General features: G+C 32.9%; 1 protein-coding gene and 1 long non-coding RNA gene across 2 annotated transcripts in view; one reads left to right on the top strand and one right to left on the bottom strand.

Annotated features, from left to right (window-relative positions):
• Positions 1–229: 229 nt before the first annotated feature.
• LOC111628929 lies at positions 230–8,669 on the bottom strand. The gene is made up of 3 exons (XR_002757248.1): positions 7,790–8,669; positions 3,270–3,413; positions 230–348 (listed from the first exon to the last, which is right to left on the bottom strand). It is a non-coding gene; the product is annotated as an uncharacterized LOC111628929 (long non-coding RNA).
• An 8,266-nt stretch (positions 8,670–16,935) lies between these two features.
• LOC111628927 (AP-2 complex subunit alpha-like) overlaps positions 16,936–19,363 on the top strand; it is a 108,215-nt gene continuing 105,787 nt past the window's right edge. Inside the window, exon 1 of the mRNA XM_023372788.1 lies at positions 16,936–17,073. The gene's annotated coding sequence lies outside the window, so the exon portion shown is untranslated. The remainder of the gene's footprint in view (positions 17,074–19,363) is intronic.

Raw genomic sequence — 19,363 nt, 5'->3', positions numbered from 1 at the left:
TATATATTTTAAGTGAATGTCTTAGTATATTTTTGTGCCTTCTTACATCGTTATTAATTACATCATTATTCTTACATCTGTAGACAGTTCGTCTATACATATTATTTTGAATTCTTTAAATATATTGATAAAAAATTTGTTGAAGTGAAACGACCTGTGGAAGTTAACCATGCTTAAAGCGACATTAACGAGAAAGAATGCAGTACAACTTGCTTGAAGTAATAAATGTACTACCATACAGAGGCCTACTTGAAAATAATTTGTTGATTACATGCTCTTTCATAACGCTCCTGATATGCAGTTGTGTTGTGGCCTCTCTAATACCTCATGTTTAATGTTGGCACCAGTCTAGTCAATAAAATATCATTATTAATATATATAATATTATTAATATTAAAAAGAACTTATCATTATGGTATGATATATATAAATAATAAATAAGAATTTGTCAGGAACAACTTGAAGATTACTATTTTTTTTGTTACATTAGTAACAAAAAAAATAGTAACCTTCAAGTTACTATTTTTTAGTAACTTTAACTTTTAGCAAAATAAAAAAAGATTATTTGTTACTAATGTAAAAAAAACCATTGTAAAAAGTCGCATATTAAAGAAATATTAATGTTTCTCACCAAAATAACCTAATTTAGCTATTTGTAAGTGAACAATGGAAAGTATCGGTTTATATCTTAAAAAATACAAACTCTTATTTATGTAAATTAGACTGGAAGGACAATTGGCTCAAAATGCATTTCTAATTCTTCACCTGCTAAGTGATTGTGAGATCTGAAGCGTTCAGGGAAGGATCATTTTAATCAAAATACGGAGTAGAGAAAAGAATATTTTAAATTTTCACAAGATTTTATCTAAAAACGGAGGAAACATCAGATTTTTGAAAGGAAGTTGATTTCCTTTCCCAGGCTAACTCAGGATGAGTCGAGTTTTGCACCAGACCAAATAAAAGGGCCGTTTTCGCGCCATTCGAGGCAGTCCGTCGAAACGAGGTATTGCCATGCAAGAAGTTCGCCATAAGATAAAAGGGCAGTCCGACGAAAAGAGGTTATCATACGTAAGAATCTGATATACGTTAAGAGGCAGTTCGTTGAAGAACGGAATTGCCACACGAAGAGAATTCCACCATATGATATAGGACAGGGATGGCCAACACGAGGCCCGCGGGCCGCATGCGGCCCGCCTGGAGTCATGTTGCGGCCCGCGGAGCTAGGTCAAATGAACGTAAATGTTAACTTTATTGTACTACATATCACCAAAAGAACATTACGTCATGAGTTATTCGTATCATGTATTTTTAAATTATATCTAAGAGAAATTTGAAATATCTCTCATTTTTGGAAAAATTCATAGATTTTTAGCTATTTCAAATATCCCGCTATTTGACACTCGAGGTTACTTAGTTTTTTGTCCGACGCTAGGTGTTGATAAAATTTAATACGAGACTTCAACTTCAGCTATATATGTTCTGTGGTCTTCGGCGTTTTCGGGAAGCTCGCAATGCTATCGGGCTCATACTCATAACTACTTTCAGTCCAGTTTGACAAAGTTCCGTGTTATTCTGTAGTTTCGTTTTATTATCGCCAATGCATCTGGAGAGATTTTGCAATCGACGTTAAAATACATATTTAACATATTTATAATTACAGTTCAAATTACTTTAACCAAGTAGCCTGTCTACCAAATCGATCCTATAAGTAAGTAAACCCTGAAAAGTTGGAGAAATTCCATCAAGTTGGTTTGGAAGAGTTCTATGTAGCGTATTTGGACAAGGATAAATACCCTGCGTTTTACAAACATGCTCTGTCGATGGTTTCGCTATTTAGAAACACTTGTGCGTGTGAACAGCTTTTTAGTCGCATGAAGTACATCAAATCACAAGTGAGAACACGAATTACTGATGTTCATTTGGAAAACTGTTTGCGTGTAGCGACAACATCAGTGGAGATAAATTTTGATGCACTTAGTTCTGTAAAACAAAGTCAGATGTCTCACTTTTAAATATTTTTAAATTGTCTAATAAATATGTTTGATTCTCGGTTATGTTTTATTTTCTTCAAAAATAAATATACCTATTTTTTGTGTTTTTTTTTTCATTAAACCAGGCAAGTGTTTGACCACGATCTCCCATACTGGGAAGCGACGATATGGTTGAAGCTGTAGCACGCTTGCTTGTTTACTTTAATTAAAAAAAATTAGGTGCGTGGCCCGGCAGGAAATATTATTTCTGAAATTTGGCCCGCCTTCTGAAAAGGTTAGCCACCCTTGATATAGGCAGTCCGCCGAAGGAAGTTTGCCATACAAAATAAGTCTCCGACATTCGATAAAAGGCAGTCCGTCAAGGAAAGGGGTTGCCATACGGAAGAATTTGATATACGTTAAGAGGCAGTCCGTTAAGAAGAAGTATTGCCATACGAAGAGAATACGATACAAGTGATCGTCATACCAGACGGATAAGGCCATACGAGACCGATTAATTGAAGTATAAATATACGACAAGATTGTCAACGAAATAGAAGAAGAGAAATACTTTAAGAAGGAAGAAGATCAACAGATACGAAAAATACGGTGAAGGTAATATAGACTCTGATAGATCGATGTAAACTCTCTCACGCGTTAGGTAGAAATAAGGTAGTTTAAGATAGATTTAGATATAGGTTAGATTCATCGTTGTATACTTTTATTATTTGATTTACTAAATATTTTGATTTGGTTTATAAAATGGTTTGGTCTCTATTAGACATTCATTTACATTCAAGTTACTGTAGATCCTCCGAATCCCGAGTTAAGGATAAGGATAACGCGTGTTAATCCGCGTTTAAAATAACTGATTAACTGGTGTCATTATCCTGACGTTGGATAGAGATTTCGCCGTCTATATCCTATTTAATATTTAACAGCCCTCCTATAAAAAGTATCGAGACTGAATCTCACGATTCTGAGTCGTGTAAGTGGTACTCCTGGTTAGTATCCTCGGCTAGTCTCACATGATTATCTTTGCTTAATATTTTAATATTAACACTACTGTATATTTATTACAAGCAAATAAGAAAACAAATTGAAAGATGAAAAATAAAGTTAGAACACAATCATTATCTACTCAAACTAAAATCTGCGGTTAAAATTATTTAACTTTATTTTGTCGGTATTAACAAAAGGATTTGTGCAATGGGCTTGTAGGCCTACACACTTTATGATACTCATGCAAAAGTTTATATAATCATTTACTTATTAGTAGTAATCTGATTTATTGCTTACCTGAAATGAAATGTTTCTGACAAACTCTTGTATTGATATTCACTTTATCCGTATTGAAATTTTTCCGGTTAATTCTCGAGAGCCTTGAAGATTGCCTTCGTCGTGAAAGCTCCTCAGTTCGAGGTCCTTGATGACAAATAATGCCTGGAATTTAAAAAATGATGTTCTTGAGTGAACTAACATCACACCCAATTACACAACAATTCACCATAGTGATATTCGTGACGAATAAACAACAAAAGAACTCTAGCTAAAGCGCATGTAAACACAAATAAAACGCAAACCACAAAGATGGCACCGAACAATTGCGCATGCTCATAACGTCACTCGTGATGTCGACTTGAAACCTCTTTAGACAATCAACAAGTGTAAAAATTCCCGTGTTGTGTCATTCTACAGGGAAACTTATTACGTTATTTCTGTATAAAGTATTTTTGTGATTGGACCATTCTTTTTCGTGAATCAGCAGTGACCTCCAATCCCTACCTAAAAATATTGCAATACAGTAGATCCCCCTATAAGACGGGTTTCTATAATTACGATTCCTATAAGACGGCGAAAAAATTGTGGCGGTATCCGTAAACAACGGTAAAAAACTCCTATAATTACGTAAAACGTCATTGGGCAGCCGAACTACTTTCCGCCGTCCAGCGCCAAGCTACTGACAGTTTAAGCGGGTAAATTGAGTTTACTATCGTCTGTACATATAATTATATATAATTTATATATATATATTAGGTACTGTACATATAATTATATATTAACTTAATTTTTTGTAACTTTATTATAATTATATATATACTTTCTGCCGTCTAGCGCCACGCTACGGAGAGTTTAGGCGAGCTAGCGTCGTACAGTATGTAAATTAGGTACCGTAAGTCTAATACAATACTGTAATTTTATACATTTCTTGTGAAAGAAACATTTCTTATTCAACGGCGATTAAAATTATTTATATTAATGATGTCTCCAAAGTTCAACGAAGTTTTCGCAGAAAAATAACATCAGAAATCGCGACCGCGGTTTGCTGCGCTGTTCCGCGACGAAAACAAGCTTGAGCAACGGCGATGTCGAATGGTGCATACTCNTTGAGGTGGAGAGCGCATATTTTAAATTGAATAAATTAAAAACCATGTTTGTATATATATACGTATTTTGGAAATGTTGAGTCGGATTAGTCTAGAATCGATTAATTTTATGGAAGAAAACCTTTTAAACAGCCATAGTCCGTAAACTTCACAAGTGTCAGGCTGTGATTGGCTGTGATTCCTACAAAATTGATTCATAAAGAACGGAACGTATCTACCGTCTTATAGTGGGATCGACTGTACTATCTATTCGGAACTTCAACAAGATGACGAACCGCCGCATTGGGCTGTGAGAGTCCGTGATGTGGACCTAGTGATTGACAAACGATTCCCTGCAGATGAACTGTATCATGGCTATTAAAATCACGTGATATTCGAATATCTAATTTGTAAATGATGTCATGTCTACTATCGTATGATTATCATTAAAAGATTGTCTTCCATTAAAAGTTTCGAAAAAATTAATTAAAAACTAAAAATATACATCAAATTTTATTTTATAGTCGAATTTTATTTAATTTATAAGGGTAACAATATAACTTTTTATAAACAATGTTTAGTTATTAATAATATTACTCTTTCGAACTTAAATACATAGTACAATTATCATAGAGAAAATTAATTTATTAAATTTTCTGTTAAAATAATTAACAACTTTAATTAAAGCATCAAAATGCTTTATGGAGATCAAATTATATATAGAGGTGTCCCTCGTATAACACAGTAGTTACGTTCCGAAAAAGTGCCGTATTATGAGAATCCGTGCTATATGAAACAAAGGACTAATATAATACGTGGGTTAAGTTCCCAAAGTTAACAAAAGTACTGTATATTCTTTTTTCGTTACTAAGGTTAATATCACTTAACTAAAAATGTTTAAGTAACTAAATACGGAGATTAATCTATAAAAACAAAACACAGTCTTAAAGGCTAAACTCTGAAAGCAACGACAACGACACCTGGTTGATTCTTTCTCACGGCTGCCACTCATTTTGTGGTGAAGCTAGTGAAATGTAAAAAAAACCGAACCGAAAGCTGATTTTTGATTCAGTTTTCTGCCACACAATTTTTATGCATGTGTGTTCGTGGCCTTAATTGTTTACTGTATAGAAAAAAGGCACTTTGAAAAGAAATTACGGTGATTTAGGTTTATTTCTATTTTCGTTATTACTTTTTTAAAATTTCAGTAATTCACAAATCTACTTCCAGCTTTTTACAAAGTAATGTTACTTTTATTCAAGCAACTGTTTTACATTTTTTATAATCCCAGGTAAGTAATATTGAAATCAAAACATGTGAGGCAGGTCGAATAACTTTTAATAAATCCACATCATTTACTTTGATCACTGCAATTTTTTTATCAAAACTTGAAAAAAGGCAAGGTGTCATTCCTGCAGACATAAAATTGCCAAAGACATTTTAATTTGAGCATAACACTTTGTTTGTAATACATTATGTCCCATATCTAATTAACAGTAATTAACAAATTATATTATATAGAATTTGTTTTACATGAATTCTTTATAATTTATCATACTAGTAGTTATTTAACAGATAAATAGATACATTTTATTTTTGGAGATTCAAGGAGCTAATTTACTAAAGATTAAGTAAATACCTACCTAATCTTTTACTAAACCAGGCAAATAGGTAGGTTCTATACCTAAATACTCAGCAATCAAGTTTTTAGATTTATAAGAGATCACAAATGAAAGTTGACAAACTGTTTATGACCGTTTTCATTGCCAAAACAAGTAAAAAGTGAAAATTGCTATATCCATTTGTGGCCAACCATTTAAGCGTTAAAATGTATGTAGGTTGATTTAAACTCATCTAGGAGATAAACTTCTAATCCAATTCTCTATTGTACTTTTAATAAATAGAAGACTAACAATCTTAAGGATTACTACTATGGCTGTCTGACAAGATTCACTTAGATCAGGCAGCCATTGATAAATCGTTAAGAAAAGCAAAGATTATTTGTTATAAATGTCATCGATATATCAGTTGTCAAACAACAGTATGCAAAATTTTTGGCGGGAAACTTAAAATAATCAAATAAAAAATATAGTCAGAATAGGAGCACTAGCGACAACAGGTGGCTTTACTTCGTAAAAATTATGGTGTGCACCACATGCTTGCTTAAGTGAATATCGTAATTTTCTAGGTTTATATGCAACCAGTATATACAAAAAACATTACATTTTAATTATAATATTTATTTTTATCTTTATACCAATCTTAAAATATATTATCCATAATTTCATAAAAAAGCAAATTTCGACAAAATATCTTGGCAAAATACAGTTATTTCAATAGCGTCAATAGACAAACAATCCCTCTTTTTAACGTTCCTACTTTTCTCGCTAAGCGTCGTTAGTGCTTCCCGTGGGTGACCACAGGAAAGCTAAAGGATAAAAAAAATTGCACTATCAGTTTTCATTAAACCTGATGAAAGACATAAAACAAATTGATTCTAAAATCCGTGGACAAATCTAAGATAACACCCATGCTTACTCTGAGGTCCCAGACGAGGTCCGAAATCGCTTAAATCGCGGAATTTTTGTGTTTAAATTACGAGGAACCTCGTATAACGGTAGATTGCATAAGAAAAGAAAACTGTAGTTGTTAAAACAAACGCGAAAGACGACTGATGTAACGGATCAGGTGAAATGTCGGCTGGAGAAGATGGAACTCTGACACGAGTGTTCATAAACAGTCGATTCTGGGTTAAAAAGTCAAAAAAGAAGAAAGATTAAACGGTTAAGAAAACATCACGTGTAGTCATTAATTTCCAAAAATTGACAGAAAATAGAAACAACAGGCTGAATTATGACCGCACGATTTATTTATCAACAAAATCCAGTCAGATTCGATAAAAAGGTATGGGACAGACACCACTAAACGGACCTTTCTCGTGAACCGAACAATTTCCGGGTTTTACCTAGAAACAAAATGAGAGATCAATTGGGAAGCAAGGATGGGAATACAGAATCAATCAAAAGGCAAGATTCGAGGGAAAAATCATATAAAACCCCAATCTCTCAAGGTCAAAACGTCATTTCTCCTCCAATTTTGACGGCAGTTAGTGTCGCATCCTCTCCGAACTGTTAAGCCTGGTACCCACATGCGGCAACGGACGACGGAAACGGTCGACAGAACGGCAAAATGACGTCACTTTTGCCGTCGACGTCGACGGAATACGAAGTTGAAAATTTTCAACTTTTGCCGCGACGGAAAGCGGCACGGCAAAAATTAGACCAATAGGAGGACCGTTTAGCGATGTCGTCATAAAGATCACGTGGGACGATAGCGTTCAAACTATGGCGGTCGGCAAGCTAAAAAGCTTTATTTATACACTAATACGCTAATATATTTCATTTATACGCTGTATTACTATCCGATTTAAATATTAATGTCAAATAGACTTACTGCGTAAAGTATTGGGAATGGAGTAAGCGTAATTCGGCGACGAAAGTATTCGATATTCCTAACTTTCGACGATTTAGAATATTTTCCCTATCCAAATTATTCGTTTTTCAGGTTTTTTTATTTGCGATAAGATCGAAGGCAAACTTAAAAAGTTTAATTGATATAACAAAGCAATCCCGGTAGACGCCATTTTCGACTACTGGCACGTGGCCTACCTACTGTAGTAGCTTGTTTATATTTACGGCTGGCAGATGGCGCGTTTCAATTGTAGGGTAATTTCCGCATGTGAGTACACGAGACACGGAAAGACGACGGAACGGCAACCGTTTCCGTCGACGATTTCCGTCGTCCGTTGCCGCATGTGGGTACCAGGCTTTACAATTTATCCGACGGACCTCATCCAAACTACCTGACCTTCGAAGATTCGTGGAGAAGATCATCTCACTTACGACAATCGACGAACATCATATCCAGCGCCTGATCCTCAAGGCAGTCTATTTTGTTCGTAGTGTAAGTCATTTTATGTCAAAAATAAACGGTTTTGTATGGACAAGTATCATCCTTGTCTCCAGCATCATCATCCGCATACGACCAGTCCCTATGCTTTTCCTGACTCGCAATTGATTTCACGAGAAAACAACACGGCTGACTTGCACGTGGTTGATTACAAAAAATACGTTAAATTTCGTCGAACTTGAATCTTTATTGTTCCTTGGACGTGCGTATACATACTCGCATTTTGCTTCCGAAATGAGATTACTTCAGGAACAGCAAATTAATTCTCTATTTGAGATAAAGTATTGTTTGTTCGGGATAATACGCCTGATAGCGCCACTATCTCAGTACTATTTATTTGCATCAATGAAGTTTCCAATCGATGCGCCCATGACATGTGTAATGAATACGACGCTGCCACTCCGTTGCTTGTTAGTCCCGACATCCATCTTTTTCTGCGGACACTCTTCTACCCAATGACCCAATTGTTTATACTTCTTACATGGAAATTTTTGCTTTGTCCGTTCGGCTGGCATTTTTGTTTTTCTAGAATTATGCTTTTTATACTCGCCAGAAGCGACAATTGTATTTGTTTCTATTGTGCCTTGATCATGCAGTTCAATCGTGCATAGTTTATGCATAGTTTTTCAATAAATAAATCCAAACTTTGATTTTTTCTCGGAATCGTGTCTGAAAGGTCTTTGAAATTATCATAGTTTTTCCCAATGTAGACAAAATACTTAATATTCCGTTTAATATTCTTTCAAAGTATTTTCTTCACATTTTGTTAATTCGTCATTTAAATCCGCAAATAACTTTTGCAATTTGGCAACATGTGTAGAGGAAAAGGTGGTATTATGGAACACTGCGGGTATTATGGAACCACCCCATTTCGAACTGATAATAAAGGCGAACTGCAGCGGATTGTGGCTGAACTGAACTAGGCAGACATCCATAGCAAGGGAAAACCCGTTTTACTTCAGTTAAACGATTGTCCGTATTTAATCAGCAAATTTGTTTTTTTTCAAAATTCGTAAGTTCTGAATGCTAAGTGAATTTAATTATTTTTAAAATATAAATCGTGTAGTTGTAGGTTCACTGGTTTATGTATTCCGTTCCAGAGACTTAGGGGTACAGTACATATTAATCTGTGTGATTTTCACGTTTTTTAAAGTTTGGTGTCGACAGGAATTATGTTAACCCAAGATGGAGATGCGTGAAATACGAACCCCATTGGTGCTTTTACGGTAATATGGAACTCAACTCCTCCGAACTCTCTCTTTGCGAGCAGACATTCGTCGGGAGCAATTTGTGAAAAATACACTAGGAAGAAAGCCAATTCTTCCTGAGAATATCGAAAAAGAGCTGCTGGAATATATATTGTTGATGGAGGCCATATTTTTCTATTATAAAAGCATTTTTGCGATAAAATACATTGGAGTAAATAATTTTGTAATCATTTAACATTTTTTGTACTTTCCTATTTGTTTTTGGCTACATTAAAGCGTTTTTTGAAAACATACAGTAAGGTTCTATATTACCACCCGATTTTCTCTAAGCCTACTTTCTGACTCTTTGTACGGAAGCCTTCAAAAACCATGCTTATAGTTACACTAGCGAAAAATCCAATTAGGAACATTTAGTTTAATAGTTACCATTACTTTTCGCACAAAAAATGTGGGTGTAGTTATGACACCTTGTTTACAATTCACTAAAATGTAATTGGGGTTCCATAATACCACCTTCTCCTCTACTAATGTCCTCTTTCTCATTCCGTTTAACCCGAAAGAAGGCTTTAATTAACATGTTCAAACGTTGCGTACTGCAGCGCTCAAATCGCGCGCGTAATTTATCCGAAATTTCTTTCGCGTCGTTGTATGTCAACACAAGCTCAGTGACTGGTTTACTTAGCGTACTTGTCATCAAACGCCGTCCTCACGTCGTCTTTCTGCCATTCAGTGTATGTTGCCTTTTGTTCATTTGTGGCTCTGTTGGTAAATCAATACGTACACGCTTACCGTTAATAATGTCTTCTGATCCATATGATTGCAACACCATACAAACATACCATTTCCATTTTGCCCCGTTTTCACGCTCTTCAAGCTTATCTACGTTTACCTTGTAATTAATCACCGCTGATAGCTATTTCTTTCCTGTTTGTTCTCGTTCGCACGTATTCAATTAAGTACAATGTCAGAGGTGCACCTAAACGATCTCTTTCATTCAAAACTGTACTTTTCTTGTCTTCACGTAGACTGGGTCTACAACTTATTACTTTCTTTTATTGAAATGAAGAGTTTTACGAGAAAACAACATGGCTGACTTGCACGTGGTTGATTACGAAAAAAGAGTTAAACTTTTATCTGGCCAGATGTAAGGGACGGGGCCCGACATATCCGGAGGAACAACTCTCCATAAAATTATTGGGGTTTTTTCGATCAGTCCGGATTTCCAGAGCGGTAAGTTGACATTTTAACCGCTCAGCCATCTGGCCGGTTTATACAAAATAATTCACACATTAATTAATATTGAAAAATATTTAATTACTAGCTTGTAAACTATCTCAATTTGTATATTTTACTATTCTTAGCTTGAGATTTGTATTTGAAAGAATCTTGGTTAACATGTTCTCTTCAATCATAACGCAGGCATAAAAATTGGATTATGTGACATTTAGACTAATAAATTTATTCTTGAGATAAAGTGATGCCCAAATAATGTCTAAATATTGCTAGAAAGTCATTTAGGAATACATGTTGGCCGTTTGCTATAATCATTTATTACAGAAGCATGAAACTGTACGTTCTACAAAATCGATATACAGTCTTTGTACAAGTAGCATAATGAACTGTTCTTGGTATCATTATCGATTAATCGTAACTGTGATAATCTATAAAGAAACACTGACTTAACATGTTGAGATATTGCATGTTACATTAATAGTCTGGCATCGTGCAGAGTATAGTAAATTTTATAATTCTATAGGCTTGTTTATTGATGAAAAGTGAAACATAACTTTCGTTTAAGAAACATTATTTTAGGCCTGAGTCGTATGTGAATCGAATATTTGTAAAAACTGCTCATTATCATACGCATGAATACGAATGCTAGATTACCGTATGTCTCCTTTTATTACGACTCATGAATTATTTTTGAAAAATTCTTTTACACAAAAGAGGGGATAGGAGAAACATTTATCTCTCTTGAGATTTACTTTGTTTTTTTTTCTTCTTGAATTTTTCGAATAACAATTTTATAAACAGGGCCGGATGCAATAGGTGCAAGGCCCGATTGAAATTTTTTTTTGCGGGGCCCCTCAAAACTTTAAATAACAAAATTAATTAACAGTTAATTTACATATTGAAATATAGATTTTAAATATTTATTNGAAAGCGGGGCCAGATTTGAGGCGATTGGAGCGATTTGCGTCAATCGGGCCCCGCGCTTGAAGGAGCCCCGCAGGACATCAAAATTTATATATTTAAAAATAGTTTCAAATTACAGAACAGATTAAACAGTTTAGCGATCATGTCGATTGAGAGTCAAGAAGCAAGCCAGTTGGATTTTGATACCATTTTAGAAGATTTTACAGAACAAAAACTTCCGAACATATAAAATATCTCTTTATAGGTTTATATTCAATAAACTTTAGTTATAATCATTCATCAACACATTAGAAGATTTTTCATGACAAAAATTTATGATGTGTTCATGAATGAATATAATTGAATATTATTGAATATAAACCTATAAAGAGATGTTTTATATGTTCCGAAAAATTTTTGTTCTGTAAAATCTTCTAAAATAATATCAAAATCCAACTGGCTTGCTTCCTGACTCTCAATCGACATGATCGCTAAACTGTTTAATCTATTCTGTAATTTGAAACTATTTTTAAATATATAAATTTTGATCTCCTGTGGGGCCCCTTCAAGCGCGGGGCCCGATTGGCGCAAATCGCTCCAATCGTCTCAAATCCGGTCCTGTTTATAAATAAAGATATTTTTAAGAATACATCTAGTTAATAGTCGTTACACTAAAGTACATTGAACTGCAGTTCACGTGTGATTAGTTGGCCCCTCTCGTTCTTAAAGCAGTATGCAGAAGATATAGCCTACTGTTTGGGGATATCACTATTTTTAGTGAACTTTCGCTTGTTTTTTAATGTATTCATTATTCATCTCATAAAGATAGACGAAAGTATTATGATTAGAAATTAACTGTTTAAGGAACATTATTTTACGAATTGGTTGGTTAGTTGATGTATAACCGTAGGCATATTTAGTCTCTTAAGACAAATTTCTGCTAGTGTCCTTGCTTCTACATTTTTAAATTTTATTAATTACATATTTATAGTTATTATCTGAACGTTATGATAACTATGACTTTTACATATATTAATTAAAAAAACGCGAAACAGTGAAGGATAGCTAGCCAATAATGAATTACGATGCGAAATTAAAAACTCAAATTTACAATGACAATGATAATGAAAAGCACGGTTAACTATTAAAATAAAACAATTAGGTATGTACAATCCCGTTGACATATACAATGTATATATTTAAAACTATATTAAAGACTGTTTAACACGCAAGAAACAGTCTTCTATTGATTTTTATATGCTAGAACTTGACACTTGAAAGCGAGTATTATTTCTATAGATTTAACTCTAAGATTTATTAAGTTTCATCAAAAATACTATTTTATATAAAAATTTGGACAACAGCCCATATAACTATAACATAAATCAACTGTAATTTTAATCATTGTGTAATATATATCTCTCTATTTTTGAAGATATATTCAATAGAGAGAGAGAGAGATGATATATGATCTTAATCGATAAATGATTCCAGTGATTCTAGTAAATTGGAAGACTTTTAGTCATTAATTCAATAAATAAGCGTCTTTCTAAATTATGATTTGTTTACATTTCTACATTAAATGTCTTCATCAATTATTAAATAACAATTTAAATTTACATACGGTTTTTATTTTATAATGAATTCATTCATCATTTTTTTTTTTCCTATCTTATGGTAACTAGGAATCGACATTCCGATCACTATATCGATATACTGATACGCTTACCAGTGGCTGAATGGTCATTCACCACTGGTCATGGGTTCATGCTTGATCGAAGGCTGGACAAGTAGAATTTTCTGGGTTTTTCACGTGTGTAACATCTAAATAGGGCTAGTTTCCCATAGAAAGTCTTTCCGGGAGACACTCTTCTTGTCAAATCGACCATGTAGGCCTATTGCGTTGCTTTATTCCATCAATTCAATCCAACCCACTATATATTAATATTTAACTTTTTAGATAAACATTAGTTTCTTCGTTAGAGATATTTTTATTTCAATCAAATAAGAACATTATCTATTTAAGAATTTTAACAATTATCTAAAATCGGCTGGGTTTTGATGACTACGATTTGTTGTTGCATTGCTTTAGGAGAAAAAGTCCAAGGAAAATGCCCCAATTAAGGCAGGGCTAACGCGAACTGCCTAAGGGGATGTCTTCCGGGAAGCCTTTTTAAGGGTAACTGGCCCATATTCAGGCGTTATAGACGTGGAGAAAACCCGGAAAACTCCACGTGGCCAGCCCATCCTGGCGAGACGTGAACCCACGACCGCACTCCCAGTGTTCAGGGAACGGAACCGCTGGCTGGTGACCCACTAAGTTTTAAAGAAATTCGAAAGTTAAATTCTTATACCCATCTTCAATATTTTAGTTTTATAATATATGGTGGAAATTTTCATTTACGTTAGATATATAGCTGTAATAACAATTCAAATTCTAAAAAAGTATAAAACCACTGCTTATAAATGAAATGTGTCTTAAATACAAATGACCAATTTGAATGTGAGTTTTGAATGATACGATCTGTATAAAACGGTAACTCAAATGGTTATACAACAATAAAATGCTTGCTAGCCTGAAAAAATTTGTGTTTAAATCCGATCAGAATTCTGATTCATCCATCTCACACTCTTGCTGCAATTCAGGTCTTCTCATAATCGGTAAAATTGCAGCCAATCATAATCCATATAATAATAATGTATCTATCTGATGTTGTTTGTATAGAACTAAATATAATAAAAAGAGGGCAATTTTGTTAAGTTTGGCAATTTATCGCTATATTTTTCAAGCCAATTTGCAATATGGCAACGATTTTTTCAATTTAATGACTTTTTCATACCGGCCATCAGCGGCCACCCAAAAGAGGCCAAGGGGCTCTAGCATCCTCCAAAGATAAAGGAAAAAATACTAGAAAATTTTCCAAAATTTCCGAAAGATGATTTAGATGACTTGAACACGTTCGTAATGTTTTGATTTTCGAATGTAAAGATAATCCTGGATTATGAATTAGAGGTCCCGTAAAGTGGGAATTTTATTGAATTCGCATTAAAAATTTTTTATCCGTTCAAATCGACTCCTCAAGGTTAAATCCTGAGTGAGCCACTGAGGTCTTTCATAAACTTAAAAAGCAATTTTAATCTTCAGGATCATAATTAATGAATACAACTGAAGACAAACACAAAATACTATATGTGTCTTAGTTCTTTCGAATACACACACAAACATACAGAATCACACACTCTGTGACACAACTTTTATTTGAGGCTAACGTCGTAAAAAAAAGAAAAGAAATTCAAAACATTATAAGTTCTTCCAGAGGATGTTTTATTCTTTTTCAATTGATTGGCGCTCACGGAGAATTTAAACACGAATTCCTGGTAAACGCCATTTACATAATACAGATATTATGCACTTTTGAAAGCCTATCTGTATTCTGTAAATTAAAACACTTCTTTATGTTATAGCTAAATTTGAAAATTTTTAGATTTAAAGATGAGATTGTTTTAGCTAAATCTGGCGATATTTTAGTGAAATAACTGGCTACATTAATTTTAATTTTCTTCAGTTTTTATACAATAGAGAAATAATAAATTCTATTTCATTTAAAAAACATTACTTCTTTAATTATTCAACTTGCATTGGAAAGATCGCAGATTATCTGGTTAGAGTGAAATTCTAAATTTTCCTTTATACAAAATGGGTGGATGAAGCCCGAATTTTAAAATTTGTTCATTCAACCGTTTTTAGTTAAGGTCGGCTTTATCCGCTTATGACTGGAATAAAGCGCGCTTTATACAGATAGGGATTGTTACTTGTTTTAATCCAAAGACTTGGATAAAGTTAGCATTAGCCGGTTAATCCTAGCTTTATCCGATTATCGGGCATTAGCTGTAACATAATATAATTAAAGTTTATTTAATTAGGGTTATATATTTAGTCTATATGAGACTACAATCAAATATTTATATGTATTATAATTGTAGATACTTAAATAAATAAATATATCATCATTAAATTATAAATAATATAATTAAATGGAGACATATTTAATAATTAACCGATGACTTATTAATTTTTAACGAAATTCTTTAAATGACATTTCACTTTTCTGTATTAATAAATGACACACACACACACACACAAACACACATATATATACTGTATATATATACACTGCTGAAATAACGAATGAAAATTAAATCAGCTTAAAAATTAATTTGGCATTTAATTTTTTAAACGTTAGCGACCCAATTGCCGTAAAAATTTTATATGAACAATATTAACACATGATATATTGTATAAAACTGCAATTAATTTAAGCATGATGTATCATTTTTTCATCAGAACATAAACGGCAGTCTAATAATTTTATTTTATGATCAATAAATCGAAAAAATGAATAAAACTTCAACTGTCCGATTGCAAAGTGAGTATAAAATTTGAAATTAGGAGATGGTTCATTAATTACGTGTAAGGAAAAGTGAAGATCCTTGTATGGAAGTGGTCGAGCATTGTCTACGTGGAATTTTTTTTTTTAGCTTTATTAGTGTCATATGAAAGTTAGTCGAGAACTTATGGGATTGAGGTTACAATAGGCCATTTCTATTCCTTAGCATGTCTCTTTTGCGTTTTTTGAATAAGTGTCGAATGTTTCTTTATTGATAAAAAGCAGTCTTAGAAGTTATATTCTATGTTAGCAAAAATATCATTAATTTCGGAGGTTGAGCCGGGCCCGGAGGAGTCCGTGGAGATAGAAACCACCACGGACTCCTCCGTGCCTGGAAAAATCCCCCAGTTCTCCCCTCTTTCGACGGCCGTAGACATATGATTTAATTTTAAGAATTACGATATTAATTCTAGGAAAGATAATTTCGAAAAAATGGCATTTGCTCATGCGGAAATTGAATCTGAATCATCATTCATTTATTTTTACGCCGTGTTTCTGGATAGTAATCAAAACAATAAAGTTCAATAAGTTATCTTCCAAATATAGCACATGGCGACTTATTGTTAGGACTTTCACTAGAGGAATCTAAACTTAATTCTTTTCACATGCCAGCTTTTATTTTCCTCCAAGAATAAAGTTGGCACCAGATAATGATCCCGGAATTAGCCAAAAGGACGAAATGTCGATGAAATAAAAACAATTTTTTATATATAATTTTTACTTATTATATTAATATTATAATATATTCTATTTAAATCAAGTTATATAAATATACTTAACATTAACGTAACATTGAAAATTTAAAGTAATGCAAACGTTATAAACCGGATCCGGAATTACGTCATATGGTGGGTGTATCACCGGTTAATCTCGTTCCGATAGTCTGCAAATGGAGGAAGGTGTTATCTGTCCTTTAACTGGCGTAGTAGAAGAAAGCTTTTTATTTTAATCTGAAAGGATATTATCGTTTCAAACAGTGAGTATTAATCATTAACTTTTAATATTAAAGTAAATTGTTAATTAGTTTATAAAATGCATAGTTAATACAAAACGAACTGTAAATCAGTTAGGCTTAAATTGTAGATTTCAAAATTGAAATCGAGTAATTTAAGTTTGTATTAATGTTTCCAATGCGGTTTCGTCGATGAAATTAACATGAAAGCGCCGTAGAGAAATCAATGGACTCTTGTTATTTAATATGTCAAAATTCATTATCTCTGATCAGATTGCAAACATTTTTAACATAAATATGTTCGTTCATCTTACAGTTCATTTTCCCGCTTTAAAATACGCATATTTATAATACATTTTAAATTAGAACTGTACGAATCATTGGAGGGAAGAAGAAAAACAAAATCAATTGTCGATAAACTATTTGGAAATGAAATTTATTAATGGATTTTTTTTTAAACTGAAATATTCTATAAAATCTGTACGTTTTCAATATTTCTTATGAACTTCATTCAAATTAAGAATTATATTAATATATTATTGCATAAATTAAATTTATTAAGTGATAAATTTACCTTATCATTCTATTAGCTTCACTAATGATTATAAATTGTATATATTAGGATTCCTTTTTATACTGAAAGTGTTTATTATAATTAATAAATTCGTATGTGGACAGTTATTACTCTCGACAAATATTTAAATAAATTACTAAAATTTGACATGCAAGGAACTTTATTTTAATGGATATTTACACACTAGTTTTTTCTGAAATGTCTACAAAAGCAGTTATTGATATTCTTAAATCATATCAAATATAACACTTAAATTTATCAAAATCTATAGAAATATAATTGAATTTCATAAGATTCAAGAATAATAAATTAGAAAACTTATTTTAATATCAAACTGGGATGAAATTTGCAGTTTAAAAATGTTAATCATTTAAATTGTTAAATGTATTTTTGATGATAGTTGCCAATAGTTTTTCAGAGTAATTTGAATTTAAAATATATGGAAGTTCAATTACAGATATAGAGAATTGACAAAATACATTAGATATGGAAATTTTGGGTTTGTCTCAAATGTGCATTTTCTATGCAGCTTTAATACTACTATCAATGTTATAGATCATAAATGCCAAAGAAAATAAGACATCAAGAATGGCCTATTGGTGATTGTAGTGAAATTTGTTATCAATGCAGAACTGGGACATATGCCCTTAAGTCAGTAAGTGAACAAAAAATTAATTGATAAACCTCTGCTCTCAAAGAAACATTAAAACTACTTACAGAAAATTTAAAAATCCAAATGTGATTACAATATATTTTTAAATACTACAAATAAAAAAAATTCAAATTAATAGAAATATAGGGTTGGCAACTAAGTGATTGCGGATTTTGTCAATAGGTGGCCTTAGCACATTTTTTTTTGGCTTTGTCATCGTGTTCAAAGCATTTAACCTATATTGTTTTCTTGTTGTTTGGACTTCCACCTTTAATTTAGTAAAAAAAAATTGTATTGATTAATTATTTAGTTTCGTTTTTATCCCAATTTAAAAATGGAAGAACAAAACATGCATTTCAGACATATTTTATTGTATTATTTCCGAAAAGGCAAGAACGCATCACAAGCACATAATAAGTTATGTGCCGTATATAGGAATGAAGCCTTGAAAGAAAGGCAGCGTCAAAATTGGTTTGCCAAATTTACTTCTGATGATTTTTCACTGAAAAATGCTCAATGATCTGGCTGTCCAGTTGAAGTTGATGAGACCCATATCAAGGTCATTATCGATTCAGATCGTCATAGCAGAACGCATGAGATTGTGCAGAAGCTCAATATATCACATACATACATTCAAAAAAATTAAAACAGCTTGGCTATGTCAAGAAACTGGATTTATGGGTCCCTCATCAGCTTAAGGAAATTCATTTGATGCAATGCATTAGCATCTGCAATTCACTTCTGAAATGCAACAAGATTGATCCATTTCTGAAACGACTGATTACTGGCGACGAAAAGTGGATAGTTTATAGCAACATTAATTGGAAAAGATCGTGGGTGATGCGAGATGAACCAGCCCAGATGACACCAAAAGCTGAGATTCACCAAAAAAAGATTATGCTGTCAGTTTGGTGAGATTATAAAGGAATTCTGTACTTTGAACTTTTACCAAGAAACCAAACAATTAATTCAAATGAGTACGTTCATCAACTCGCCAAACTAAGCGATGCAGTTCAAGAAAAGTGGCCAGAATTGGCAAATTGTAAGGGTGTTCTTTTCCAGCATGATAATGCAAAGCCCCACACATC

The sequence above is a fragment of the Centruroides sculpturatus genome, unplaced genomic scaffold, assembly GCF_000671375.1.
Source record: "Centruroides sculpturatus isolate CEXI.00-Female unplaced genomic scaffold, Cexi_2.0 scaffold573, whole genome shotgun sequence".
Taxonomy (NCBI): Eukaryota; Metazoa; Arthropoda; class Arachnida; order Scorpiones; family Buthidae; genus Centruroides; species Centruroides sculpturatus.
The sequence above is the reverse complement of the archived record's forward strand: the minus strand, read 5'-3'. Positions and strand labels throughout refer to the sequence as shown.